The following is a 12,609-nucleotide window of genomic DNA, read 5'->3' on the forward strand; positions in this document are numbered from 1 at the left end:
TTACTAAAATGATATTAAGATTAATCAAGATACATAATTTATAACACTGTATTAATTGGGCTTTGTTATAGATCATGGGAGCACGGTGAATGAATTTCTAAATCAACTTAAATTTTTTTGGTAAATTTTTAATTTTGAAATTATTTACTACTTTATAGAACAGTTAGAAATAGTACAAAGAACTTCCATACCTTTTACTCATGTTCCTCAATTATTATTTTACCACGCCTCTCCCACCATTTGCTCTTGAGATATATATATATATATTTTTTTTCCTGAACTATGTGAGAGTAAGTTGCAGATTTGAGAGTAAAATGCCTCTTTTCTTTACTTCTAAATTCTTTAGTTTGTATTTTCTTTTTTTTTTTTAAGATTTACTTATTTACTTGAGAGAGCACGCAAGTACAAAAGAGGGAGTGGCAGAGGGAGAGGGAGAATCTCAAGCAGACTCTGTGCTGAGCACAAAGCCCAATGTGGGGCTCGATCTCATGACCCTGAGATCACCACCTGAACCAAAACCAGGAGTTGATCGCCCAATCAACTGTGCCCCCAGGTGCCCCTTTCATGTGTATTTCCTAAGAGCAAGGACATTTTCTTTTCTTCTTCTTTTTTTTTTTAATATTTTATTTACTTATTTGATACAGATTAAGCACAGGCAGGTGGAATAGCAGGCAGTGGGAGAGGGAGAAGCAGACTCCTGCTGAGCAAGGAGCCCAAAGTGGGGCTCGATCCCAGGACCCCGGGATCATGACCTGAGCTGAAGGCAGTCGCTTAACCAACCGAGCCACCCAGGTGCCCCGCAAGGACATTTTCTTACATGACTACAGCTCAGTAATCAAAATCAGGAAATTAATATCGATGCAATACTCTTATCTCATCTCCAGACTAAATTCATATTTTTCCAGTTTTCTCTATAATATCCTTTATTACGTTCCTCCCTGTCTGATTCTGATCCAGGGTCCATTTCACATCACACATTAAATTAGTTGTTATGAATCTATTAAGACAACTTGTTGAATAGATTTAAAAGAAATCTCAAAGACCGTGACATTTTTCAGCCAAAATTATAACCTGAATTGGCTATCCACTCCTGCCTCACCTAGATAAACTCTCACGATTCTTCCAGAACATCATGCCTCACCTGGCATGATGCACAAAATGACAAGCAAATGAAGTCAGCTTTATATAGACAAGACAAACAGCCCTAGTGAATGATCAAGTCATTGACCTTCACCTGTATAACATCCTCACCTTCATAAAATAAAGATACTTTTGGGATTTTATATGTGATATTAAGCAGAGGGCTTACTTTATACTCCATTGTTTCGGTGGATGGTTCAGTGAGAGCTGGGTCTTCATTTAAACAAATAGTGCCCTGAATCCACAAGGCCTGTGATAGTTCTAATATTTAGTTACATAATGAAGCATCCTGATTCCACACGGTTCAGTTTATTCCTTCACAGAGGCAAGAGACTGGACTAGAATGAAGGAACTATCAGATTGGGGACTGGGGTCCACTCATGCTCATGAACATGGGTCCTCCACTCTGTTTACAGCGTTCCTGATAATTATCTTATAATTTCTGATGTGAATTATTTACTTCATAATAGTCTTTTAAATAATACAAATGTACTGATCCAAAGGGGCACCTGTACCCCAATTTTATAGCAGCAATGTCCACAATAGCAAAACTATGGAAAGAGCCCAGATGTCCATCAACAGATGAATGGATAAAGAAGATGTAGGATATATATTCAATGGAATACTCCTCAGCCATCAAAAAAATGAAATCTTGCCATTTGCAACAACATGGATGGAACAGAGGGTATTATGTTAAGTGAAATAAGTCAATCAGGGAAAGACAATTATCATATGATTTCACTCATATGTGGAATTTAAGAAACAAAACAGAGGATCATAGGGGAAGGGAGGGAAAAAATAAAACAAAATCACAGAGGGAGACAAACCATAAGAGACTCTTAAATCGTAGGAAACAAACTGAGGGTTGCTGGAGAGGATGGAAGTGGGGGGATAGGGTAACTGGGTGATGGACATTAAGGAGGGCATGTGATGTAATGAGCGCTGGGTATTATATAAGACTGATGAATCACTGAACTCTACCTCTGAAACTAATAATACTCTCTCTAAAAAAAACGAAAAACCAAAAACCCCAAAACATTACTTTAGCCATGTTTCCTTAAAAGCTATGCTATTGGTCATACTTAAAAAAATTTCTGTGGAAAAATATACGTAATATAAAATTTACCATTTCTAAACAATTTTTAAGTGTACAATTCAGTGGCATTAAGTGCATTCCCAATGTTGTGCAACCATCACCACCATCCATTTGCAGAACTTTTCCATCATCCCAAACAGAAATTCCATAACAAACAGTAACTCTCCATCCTGCCTTCCCTCCCTCCAGCCCCCGGTAACCACTGTTCTACTTTTCATCTCTATGAATTTGCCTACTCTAGGTAACTCACTTAAGTGGAAGCATACAGTATTTGTCCTTTTGTGACTTGTTATTTCACTTAACATAACGTCTTCAGAATTGTCGCAAGTGTTAGGATCTCCTTCCTCTTTAAGGCTGAATAATATTCCATTTTATGTTTGTTTATGCATCCATCCATTGACAGAATTATTTTTCTGCCTTTTGGGGGAGGGGAAGGAGGAATGACTCATAGAACTGGGTAAAGTCAAAAATTCTCAGGTTCTTTCCCTGGAAGAAGTGATCCTCCAACGGTAGAAATTTGAGGCCCACTAGACACTGCTGTCCCTTGAACTTGCGTGATGCTAGGTTCTCCCCATTGCAGACCTGTGGTCATGTCCCCTTTCAGTCCCCCTGCTAATTCTCAGAGACCTTCTCACTTTTACCTCCTGGACCTTCTTAGGTGGATTCACAGCCTTACACACAATGTCAGCTCAGTTAAGCTCCTGTCAAAGATCATAGCATCTTATTTTGTAGTGGATCTTGTGGTTAATAACTGCGGGTACAGCCCAGGATTTCCAGTTGCCACGGGCCCTTGGCAAAGGGGAGTTCCCAGATGGCTAGCAGCAAGGACCCGGCGCTGGTGTTCCTTCGTGTGTGCCTGTGGGCTAGGTTTGTGTTTGCCATGGTTGCTGTTTCCTACTGGGCTTGGCTTTCTGATCGTGTCAGTAGAGAAGCAAAGCCCAGCTTTGCTGTGTGACTGTGCACTTGGGTGGAGCTAGGAGAGGCTGGACTCTACTAAAAATGGAAACAGCAGCAGGCAGACAGCTTGGAGTCCCCGAGGTCATTGTGGAGTGGGGATTGTACCAGTGGGGCTGGTGGGTGGTCTCCAAATTGGTACTTAATAACATATGCCAGGAGAGCTCATTTAGCCCCCTGATAGCCTGGAGCACAGCAGAATCCCAGATTCCCTCTTAAAACAGGTCACAGATGGGGCGCCTGGGTGGCTCAGTCGTTAAGCGTCTGCCTTCGGCTCAGGTTATGATCTCAGGATCCTGGGATCGAGCCCCGCATTGGGCTCCCTGCTCCGCGGGAAGCCTGCTTCTCCCTCTCCCACTCCCCCTGCTTGTGTTCCTGCTCTCGCTATCTCTCTTTCTGTGAAATAAATAAATAAAATCTTTAAAAAACAAAACAAAAAACCAGGTCACAGATCCCGGCACCACATTTCCTACTCTGCAGAGAGGCCATATCTGCTGTGTTGGTCAGTCATGGCCATGTCATGTATTGACTCCATTGAGTGACCCGATGGGATCAATCTTCTCCAGGAGTTTTACTCAGCAACCAGTTATCACCAAGGGTTGGGCGATGCCCTGAGGCCTTCTGTCTCGGGGAAGAGAGCCCTGGTTTTTAGGCACCGGTTTGTCCTTATATGGCAGCTACTGCCATGGCCAAACCATTGCCGAACGTCGATGTGATTTTTTAGCAGATGTTGAAGTCCTGTGCTGTAGGCTCTTTGTTTCCAGAACGTCATCCAGAACACTGTGACCGGACATCTGGCAGAGAGACCACGGCATTCTTTACTAGATTCTTGAACCATTGCTTATAGAATCAGGTGTGATTTCATTGGAGACTTTACACACCATGCTCTGGTTCCTTTATTACCAGACTACATGTTTAAATAAAGACATCTGGAGAGTACTTTTTAATGTACTTACTACTTTTTGTTCACTATGCCTAAGACAGCAAATTTTTAACTCCCAAGTTTTCTTTTTTTTTTTTTTTAAAGATTTTATTTATTTATTTGAGAGAGAGAGAATGAGAGAGAGCACATGAGAGGGGGGAGGGTCAGAGGGAGAAGCAGACTCCCTGCCGAGCAGGGAGCCCGATGCGGGACTCGATCCAGGGACTCCAGAATCATGACCTGAGCCGAAGGCAGTCGCTTAACCAACTGAGCCACCCAGGCGCCCTAACTCCCAAGTTTTCAAGTATGAGAAGTTCTAAGTTAATAATTCTGTGTCATGATACCTTTGTGACTATGGTTTCTTTTTTTTTAAGATTTTATTTATTTATTTGAGAGAGAGAGAGCAAGCATGAATGGGGGGCAGAGGGAGAGGGAGAAGCAGGCTCCCCGCTGAGCAAGGAGCCCAACATGGGCCTCGATCCCAGGACCCTGGGATCATGACCTGAGCCGATGGCAGATGCTTAACCATCTGAACCATCCAGGTGCCCCATGACTAGAGGTTTCTAACAGATGAAGAAGAAAGCCCCACTCCTAAATTTTCCATTGAGAATCTTCGCTGGAGAACCATAAACAATTTCTTTGATAAAACCTCCAAATTAACTCAGCCCTGTCCCTAAAGAACAGTGAGCAAATCAATTAGAATAGTTCTTTTTATGATTGATTATTTGTTTTTAAGTGAGATAGCTCACCTTCATCAAAGCTACTGGTGTTTGGAATTTCTCAAATATGTTTTAATGTGTTGGCATTTCATTTTGAGTGACTCTTATAGTTTGACGAACAGTTACCTTTGCCCACTGAGGAAAGTTAACACTCAAATTCTTGTGTTTTTGATATTTTTCCTGTTTTTTTTTTTTTTTTCTCCAGAGGAATGCTTTATGTAGATATGTAGGAATGACTTTTTGGGAGTAATAAAACTAGCTTTCAAAGCATTTTCAGGAAACATGGAGAACCACTGAAGGGACATAATATTGAATAAAATCTGATTGGTGTTGGTGTGGTGATTATGGTAGTTCTCAGGAGAAGAGTCCATGAGGCCAGGGATGATAGAAGGACAGGAATTTTTTTTTCAGCTTTATTGAGGTATAATTATCAAATTAAATTGTAAGAGGTTTAAAGCATACATTATGGTATTTGGCCCGTGGGCTATAGTTTGCTGACTCTTGTTCTAAGTTATGCTTTGTGAAAAACAGTATCATCACGGGGTTCTTGAGTTCAAGTAATACTAGGGCTGAATTTTGTCAAGGGAGTTGACCCTCTGTGAGTCAGAGGAAGAATAAAGAATGAAGGAGGAAAGGTCTAAGAATAGTAGGAAAGAGGGAGAATAGTGAGTAAGATTCTTGGAGGACCATATCTACCAATAATGGACCCCAACAAATGAAATCTAGGCCTCTGCTGTAAGTAGGGAGTTAATATATGTAGAAGTCAAAAGAAGAAGAGGAAGAAGAAGGAGGAGGAGGGGGGAAGAAGAAGAAGGGGAGGAAGAAGAAAGAGAAGAAGAAGGAGGAGGAGGAGGAGAAATGCACAAGTCCTTGTAAACTATAAAGCAAATTTGACTGTGCAGTTGCGAGGTGTTACTGTTTTAGGCAATTCCAATAGTCTTCATGAACGCCAGAATCTTGGTGGCTTGGTATTTTTATGTTTGGAAACTGTTTTTAGTTCCACTAGGTGTCAGCATAATGCAGAGAATTTTCAAGAACTTGGCTCAAGGAGCCCTTCAGGCACCCATGAACAGATAAACTTCTGACTGTTTTGAGGGAGCAGATGTTCCTTCCATAATGCATGCTCTATTTGAAAAACAAGTGATTTAATTTAATTAGCCTTCATCTTGATAACAACAGTTTTATAATTCATGGCAACAGACTATTGTTAGCTGCTTGTAAAATGCTTTATTCATCAGGGTTCTTAGAGACAGGAGAGCGTGCACAAGCAAAAAAACAAACAAGCCCACGACTCAAACAAGATGCAATACTTGTGCTTACAAATCATGTAAGAAAAACTATGTTATCACCACAGTTTTCAAACCAGACCCTGTGGCAAATAGTCCTTTCCCCCGAGGAGTTGCTGTGAGATCCCTCCCTATGCACACAGATACACTCACTGGCTCAGCAGCTCCTCAGAGGTCCTCGTACCACAGAGACCCGAGATTCTTCCAGGACCACCTCAGGATTTAATTCCAGCTTGCCTCCTTTGTTGGCACATAGGACAAGGAAAGAATAAACGAGCATGGGGGGCCCAGATGATGCCACCTTATAAATTATAGTTGGAGAAAATGTGCCTGGTTTGTTCCTAATGTGCAGGTATTTGGCTATTGTAGAATCTTAGAGTTGCAGTGGAAGGGTATATATATTATATAAAAATAAGTATGTATTTATAAATATATAAATATATATTATATAAATATTATATATTTAATATGTATTATATGTAATATATTTATATAAATAATATTTATTTATATATGAATATATAATATGTATTTATTTATATAATATCTATTTAAGAAATATATATAATAAATATATATCTATTTATATAAGTATATCTATATATTATATAATTATATGTAATAAATATATAAATAAAATATATAACCTATATGTATAGATTATTTATATATAGATATATAAATTTTATATATATTTAAAAAATATAAAAATATAAATAATCTAAGCTCAGGCTGCTATAACAAAAATACCAGAGATTGGGTGGCTTAAACAGCAAACACTGATTTCTCATGGTTCTGGAGGTTGGGAGGTCCGAGATCAGGGTGCCAGCGTGGTTAGGTTCTGGTGAGGACCTCTTCTTGTCTGTCTTCTTGTATCCTTCACTGTGGAGAGGGAGAGGGAGGGAGGGAGAGAGAGGGAGAGAGGGAGAGAGAGAGGGAGAGAGGGAGAGAGGGAGAGAGAGAGAGAGAAAGCAAGGTCTGTCTCTTTTAAAGGGCGCTAATCCCATCATGAGGGCTCCACCCTCATGACCTTATTACCTCCCAGAGGCCCCACCTCCAAATACATCACGCTGGGGTTCGGATGTCAACGTCTGAATTTTGGGGGAATACAAGCATGTAACCCATAGCAGAGGGTAGAGTCAGGGTAAGTTCTCTGGAAGGCGATTTCATAACCAGTTCTGCACTTTGATGCATGGATCTTTGAGCAGCAATTCCACTGCAAAAACATGAATATGAAAAGGGCGTGTATTCAAGGATAACTCTTACAGCATTAGAATAGTAAAAAGAGGATTCATTTCTATGTCCAGCAATAGGCTATTACTCAATTAGTGATAAATCGGTGATGATTTTTCGACACAGAAAGATGTTAAGCAGATTATGGAACAATGCGTTCGGTAGGATCCCATTTTCACTGTGTGTTCATATACGTGCATATGGGCACTATTTGGAGGGTAGACTTAGTAAGGTAGTAACAGTGATTATCTTTGGGTAGTGGGATGGTCATTGTAATGTTTTTCTTGATTACCTGTATTTTGAAAATTTTCTAGCATGGATAGGTATGACTTTTTAATAAGAAAACGAGATAAATTATTATAGAAAACAAAATGACTGCCTCCATGCCAAGTTTCTGAGTTCATGTCTTTTGAAGAAAACATGTTTGTTTGTTTTTCACTGCAGTTAGTTTTCCATTGTCCCAGTTAGAGGTTACAACTTGATTATTAGAAATGTTTATTGTTTATTGTTAGAATTCCCATTAGGGCCATTTCAAAGAGGCAAATGGCAGGATGCAGGTATTTTTTACTTTCATCCCTGCCCTTAAAAATCTAGTAGCTCTAAGCACCAGCAATTCTGTTCAGAGCAAAGTCTCTGAAGGGCTTCAGAAAAGCATAGGAAGAAATGTGAATTAGGGTCATGCCTTGAGTTTTCTGGTGTGTTTTGTGGCTGTTGTTTTTCTCCTTGTATCCATCTAGAGAAAGAAGGGAAAATCTTTTTTTTAAGTTACAAAGTAATATATGATGATTGCTTCAGCAAATATTTGAGTGTCTAGCAGATATACCAGACATTGTTCTTGGTGTGTGTGGGGGGGTGCACAGTGAACAAAACAGACAAAAATCCTTGCCCTCATAGAGCATACCTTCTCGTTGAGATAGATGGACAAGAAACAAAGGAAAATGGAAGTATATGATGTGTCAGATGGCAGTAAGTGTAGAGAAAAATGAAGCCAGGTAGGGGAGTAGGCATGTCTGTGTGTGTGCCTGAGTGGGTTCTAGTGGGTGGGGGTCGGGGGGTTGTTCCTTGACTCATGGATAAGATGACTTTTGAGCAGAGGTCTGAATATGTGAGAGAGTGAGCCATGCAGGGGTCTGGAGGGAGAAGGTTCCGGGCGGGGAGGCAATAGTAAACCGTGAGGTGCTTGGCATACCTGATGACCAATGGCAAGGCCAGAATGCAGTTTTATTTTCCTTGCAAATGAAAACGTCATTGTGGATAACTTTAAATACCTTTAACTATTGTATAGAGTATGCATATTTTGAAAGCTTTTGATAAGTATAGCCAAGTAGTGTGTATGTGTATATATATGTATAACTTTTCATATGTTTATTGGCTATTGTATTTCTTATGCGTGCTGTGTGAGAGAAAGAAACACACACGCACTGACACACACAAATACTTGGTTTTGCCCACTGACTATTTTTCTTTTGTGGAGCTGATTTTTTTTTCTTATTGAATTGTAAACATTCATTATACATTAAGAATATGAAATTCCAGCCTGTTTTATATGTTGCGTGTAGTTTTTCCTAGGTCATTAATCATCTCTTGATTTTTTTTTTTTTTTAAGATTTTATTTATTTGATAGAGAGAGAGACAGCGAGAGAGGGAACACAAGCAGGGGGAGTGGGAGAGGGAGAAGCAGGCTTCCCGCGGAGCAGGGAGCCCGATGCGGGGCTCGATCCCAGGACCTGGAATCATGACCTAAGCCAAAGACAGACACTTAACAACTGAGCCACCCAGGCGCCCTAGCTCTTGATTTTCTTTATGGTGTTTTTTGGCCAGTGCATTTTATGTAGGTGGATCTATCAATCTTCCATAGTGCCTTCTGTTTTTGGAGTTATGTGTAGAAAAACCCAGAACATTTATTGAGTGTTGTTGTGCCATGCACTGCTCTGGACTTGTGCATCCTTCCTCTGCCCCCATGCCTAGTGACCTAGGTGACCCCTGGATACCTCCAGCCCTAGATGGAAAGGGCACAGTCCAGGGAAATGTGTGAAGTTTGTCCATCTCTTAGAGCTCTTGGCTAAAGTTAGTCAGCTAACTGCTGGAACATTCCTTGGCAGTGAAGAGAGCTGATTATAATTCCCAAGGATTTGGGTAACCATGTGCATGTTATAAGGTTATACTCTTCAGTGCCCAGAACCAGGTATGATTTCCATCACTTATTGCTGTATCTCCCTGGAAAATAATCCTCCATTTTAGCAGAATTAACTCGGATTTTAAAATTATAGTTTCATTTTGTCCTGAAGAAATATTTTTTAAAAAAGTATTTTAAGGGGCCCCTGGGTGGCTCAGTCGGTTGAGCGACTGACTCCTTGTTCCAGCTCAGGTCATGATCTCAGGGTCCTGGGATTGAGCCCCACATCAGGCTCCACTGGGGTCTGCTTGGGATTCTCTCTCCCTCTCCCTCTGCCCTTCCCCCCCCCGCTTGTACTTGTGTGCACGCTCTCTCTCAAATAAATAAATCTTCAAAAAAACAAATATTTCAAGAGATGGCAAAAGCACAAAAAAGCACTACTCTTGTAGTCCCTGTTCCCACCTTGTCTCCATACAACCTGGAGAAGCATGGAAAACTCAGTTGTCATGCATTTTATTTGCCCCAGGTAACCATTGAAAGGTCTGACCTGTCCATGTTAAGATAGCACAGGAACTGATAGTCGAGGAAAACCCTGTAAGCCAGAGAGCCCAAGTCTGATTCCTGAAGCAGCAAGTATAAACAGTTCTTCAAATGCTGTTCACCTGTCATCGGACTAGACTCCTTGGGGCAGGTTCTCTCTGGGAGGGAGACACAGTGTGCTCTCCTGTGACTGCCAGTCTGTTTGCTGGGTTCTCCTGCTGATGTATAAATTAAGTGAGATCAGTGTTGCAAAGACTTTGGGAATGAAGAGATAGGGAAGAACAAACTTGTGACAGAGTCTTACTGAACCTTAAGAGACTTTTATTGCTTTGAGTAATGGACCAAGGAGGGGGGGGACTGTTGGGTCCCTTCTGCTTCCCTATCCCACCCCCTGTACCCACTTTACTTTGAGTTTTATCCCAAATGTCACTTATTAGAGGAAGGTTTCCCTATCCTCACTGACTAGATCAGATGCCCTTAGGGTGCATCTTAGTCCTTTAGTTTCCTTAAAACCTTCATCCGTTTTATTTAATAAATGTCAAATAAATATTGACATTTATTTATATGAGCAAAACACGCATGGCTCCCACCTTTGTGAAACTTACAGTTTATTTGAGAAGTGGGAGACACATTAATAATATATATATTATATATTATCTGACTCAGATCATTAATGGGTTAATTGAAAGATAAATCATTTTTGGATGAAACAATCTATTTTGACTTAAGATGTATAAATGTGCATTCATTTGCAAATCTCATGGGAAGGCTTTTTCTTGGCATACAGATTGTCTACTGGGTTCCCTTGAGTGTTTTCTTGCATAAACTACATCTAACGAATACCCTGTGATTTTCAGTGGAATGAGAACTTTGATACTTTGGAACAATATGAATGCAAAATTCTCTTGATTTTTAATTATCCCCACCCCCCCATCCTTTCACACTGATTTTGCCCGTATCTGTTTTGGCAGCACTGTCCCCAGTGATTCATATTTATTCTTCTCAATAGCAGCTACACTTTTTTGTTGGTGTGTGGAGGAGGGAGGCAGCTGTCTCTGAGAAGAGCTCCTGAGGGCTAAGCCAAGACAGGGTCGGGCAACCAGCTGCTCCTGCAGGTGTCGAAATTTCCGCCATCAGTGCATGGTGCTTTGGCTCTGTCCACCTAGGAGGTGGGCCCTGAGTCACATGATTGTGGAGCACACAAGCCCGCGCGCCTGGGTCACAGCGCCATGCTTGGATCCAAATGCTCACACAGCTGCTCTATAACATTTCCCAGCAGTCTCTTTGGTCCAACTAAATCTGTGTTTATTTTTTATAGTGAAAATCATTTCTTTTTTCTTTTTTTAAAAAAGATTTATTTATTTGTGAGAGAGCGAGTGAGAGGGAGAGTACAAGTCGGTGGAGGGGAGCAGCAGAGGGAAAGGGAGAAGCAAGCTGAGCAGGGAGCCCAATGCTTGGAGCTCAATCCCAGGGCCCTGGGATCATGACCTGAGCCGAAGCCAGACGCTTAACCGACTGAGCCACCCAGGCGCCCCAGTTAAAGTCATTTCTTTGTGTTTAGGGTAGAGGGTAAAGATAAAAGGTGTCCCCTAGCCATGTTTTCTTTTTCACATCCATGGTCACTCAGATGCCCCGATGTCTCTTGGAGCATACGACTGGGCAGGCGTTTTCTTTGTTTAAGAGGGAACAGAGCACGAATGCCTGGGGCCTCGCTGAGCTCCTGTCCCAGAGTACTGGGCCTGCGGTAGCTGGGCACACTGCTATGTCATGCACTGCCCTCCTTCCCTCCTCCCCTGTGCTCCCTGCGGGGTGGGCTCTGGGCTGCCTTCTGGTGTTCAGCGGGCTAGGGGCCTGGATCCTGTCTCCCTTGACCCTTGTGAGCTTAATGTCTAATGGGAAAGCCCTTTCCTAGAAGAATAGCAATTGCTTTAATGTTCTGCTTGACCCATTAGGATGGAGAATGGCATCTTCCTTTCTCTGGTCACTTTTTGGGTGCAAGGGCAGACATCTATGATTGCAGCAGGACCAGGAAGAACAGAGAATATTCCTCAGGTAATTAGCCTCTTGGTCTGCTACCAGAGCAAAATCATGCTGTGTTTGCAGCTTATTTATTTATAGGTCAATGTCTCCCATTACATTCTGAGGTCCTTGAAGGCAAAGTATGAAAGGGTGGCTTAACGCTAGCGCTTTAAAAGTCAGATGACCTGAATTCAAATTCTGCCTTTGCCATTACCAGCTCTTCTGACCACAGGCACGTTATTTAAACTCTTTATGCCTCAGTTTTCTCATTTGCACGATGGGGATAATAATAATAATATTTTTTTCATAAGGTCATTGTACAGATTTTATTTATTTATTTATTTTAAGCAAGCTCCATGCCCAGTGTGGAGCCCAGCATGGGGCTTGAACTCACGACCCCGAGATCAAGACCTGAGCTGAGATCTAGAGTCACACACTTACCAGCTGAGCCACCCAGGCGCCCCATGTTGTGCAGATTTTTTAAAGACACAGCATAGAAAACATTTAGCATAGTGCCTCGTTTGTAGCAAGTGCTCAATAAATGTTAACTATGATGCTGCTGTTAATAATCATTCTGGTGCTGT

At 41.4% G+C, this 12,609-nt stretch overlaps 1 protein-coding gene across 8 annotated transcripts in view; it reads left to right on the forward strand.

Moving 5' to 3' along the window:
• The window catches only part of SLC35D4 (solute carrier family 35 member D4), a 113,966-nt gene that overhangs the window by 8,774 nt on the left and 92,583 nt on the right, over nt 1-12,609 (forward strand). The window lies entirely within an intron of this gene.

The sequence above is a fragment of the Halichoerus grypus genome, chromosome 13, assembly GCF_964656455.1.
Source record: "Halichoerus grypus chromosome 13, mHalGry1.hap1.1, whole genome shotgun sequence".
Taxonomy (NCBI): Eukaryota; Metazoa; Chordata; class Mammalia; order Carnivora; family Phocidae; genus Halichoerus; species Halichoerus grypus.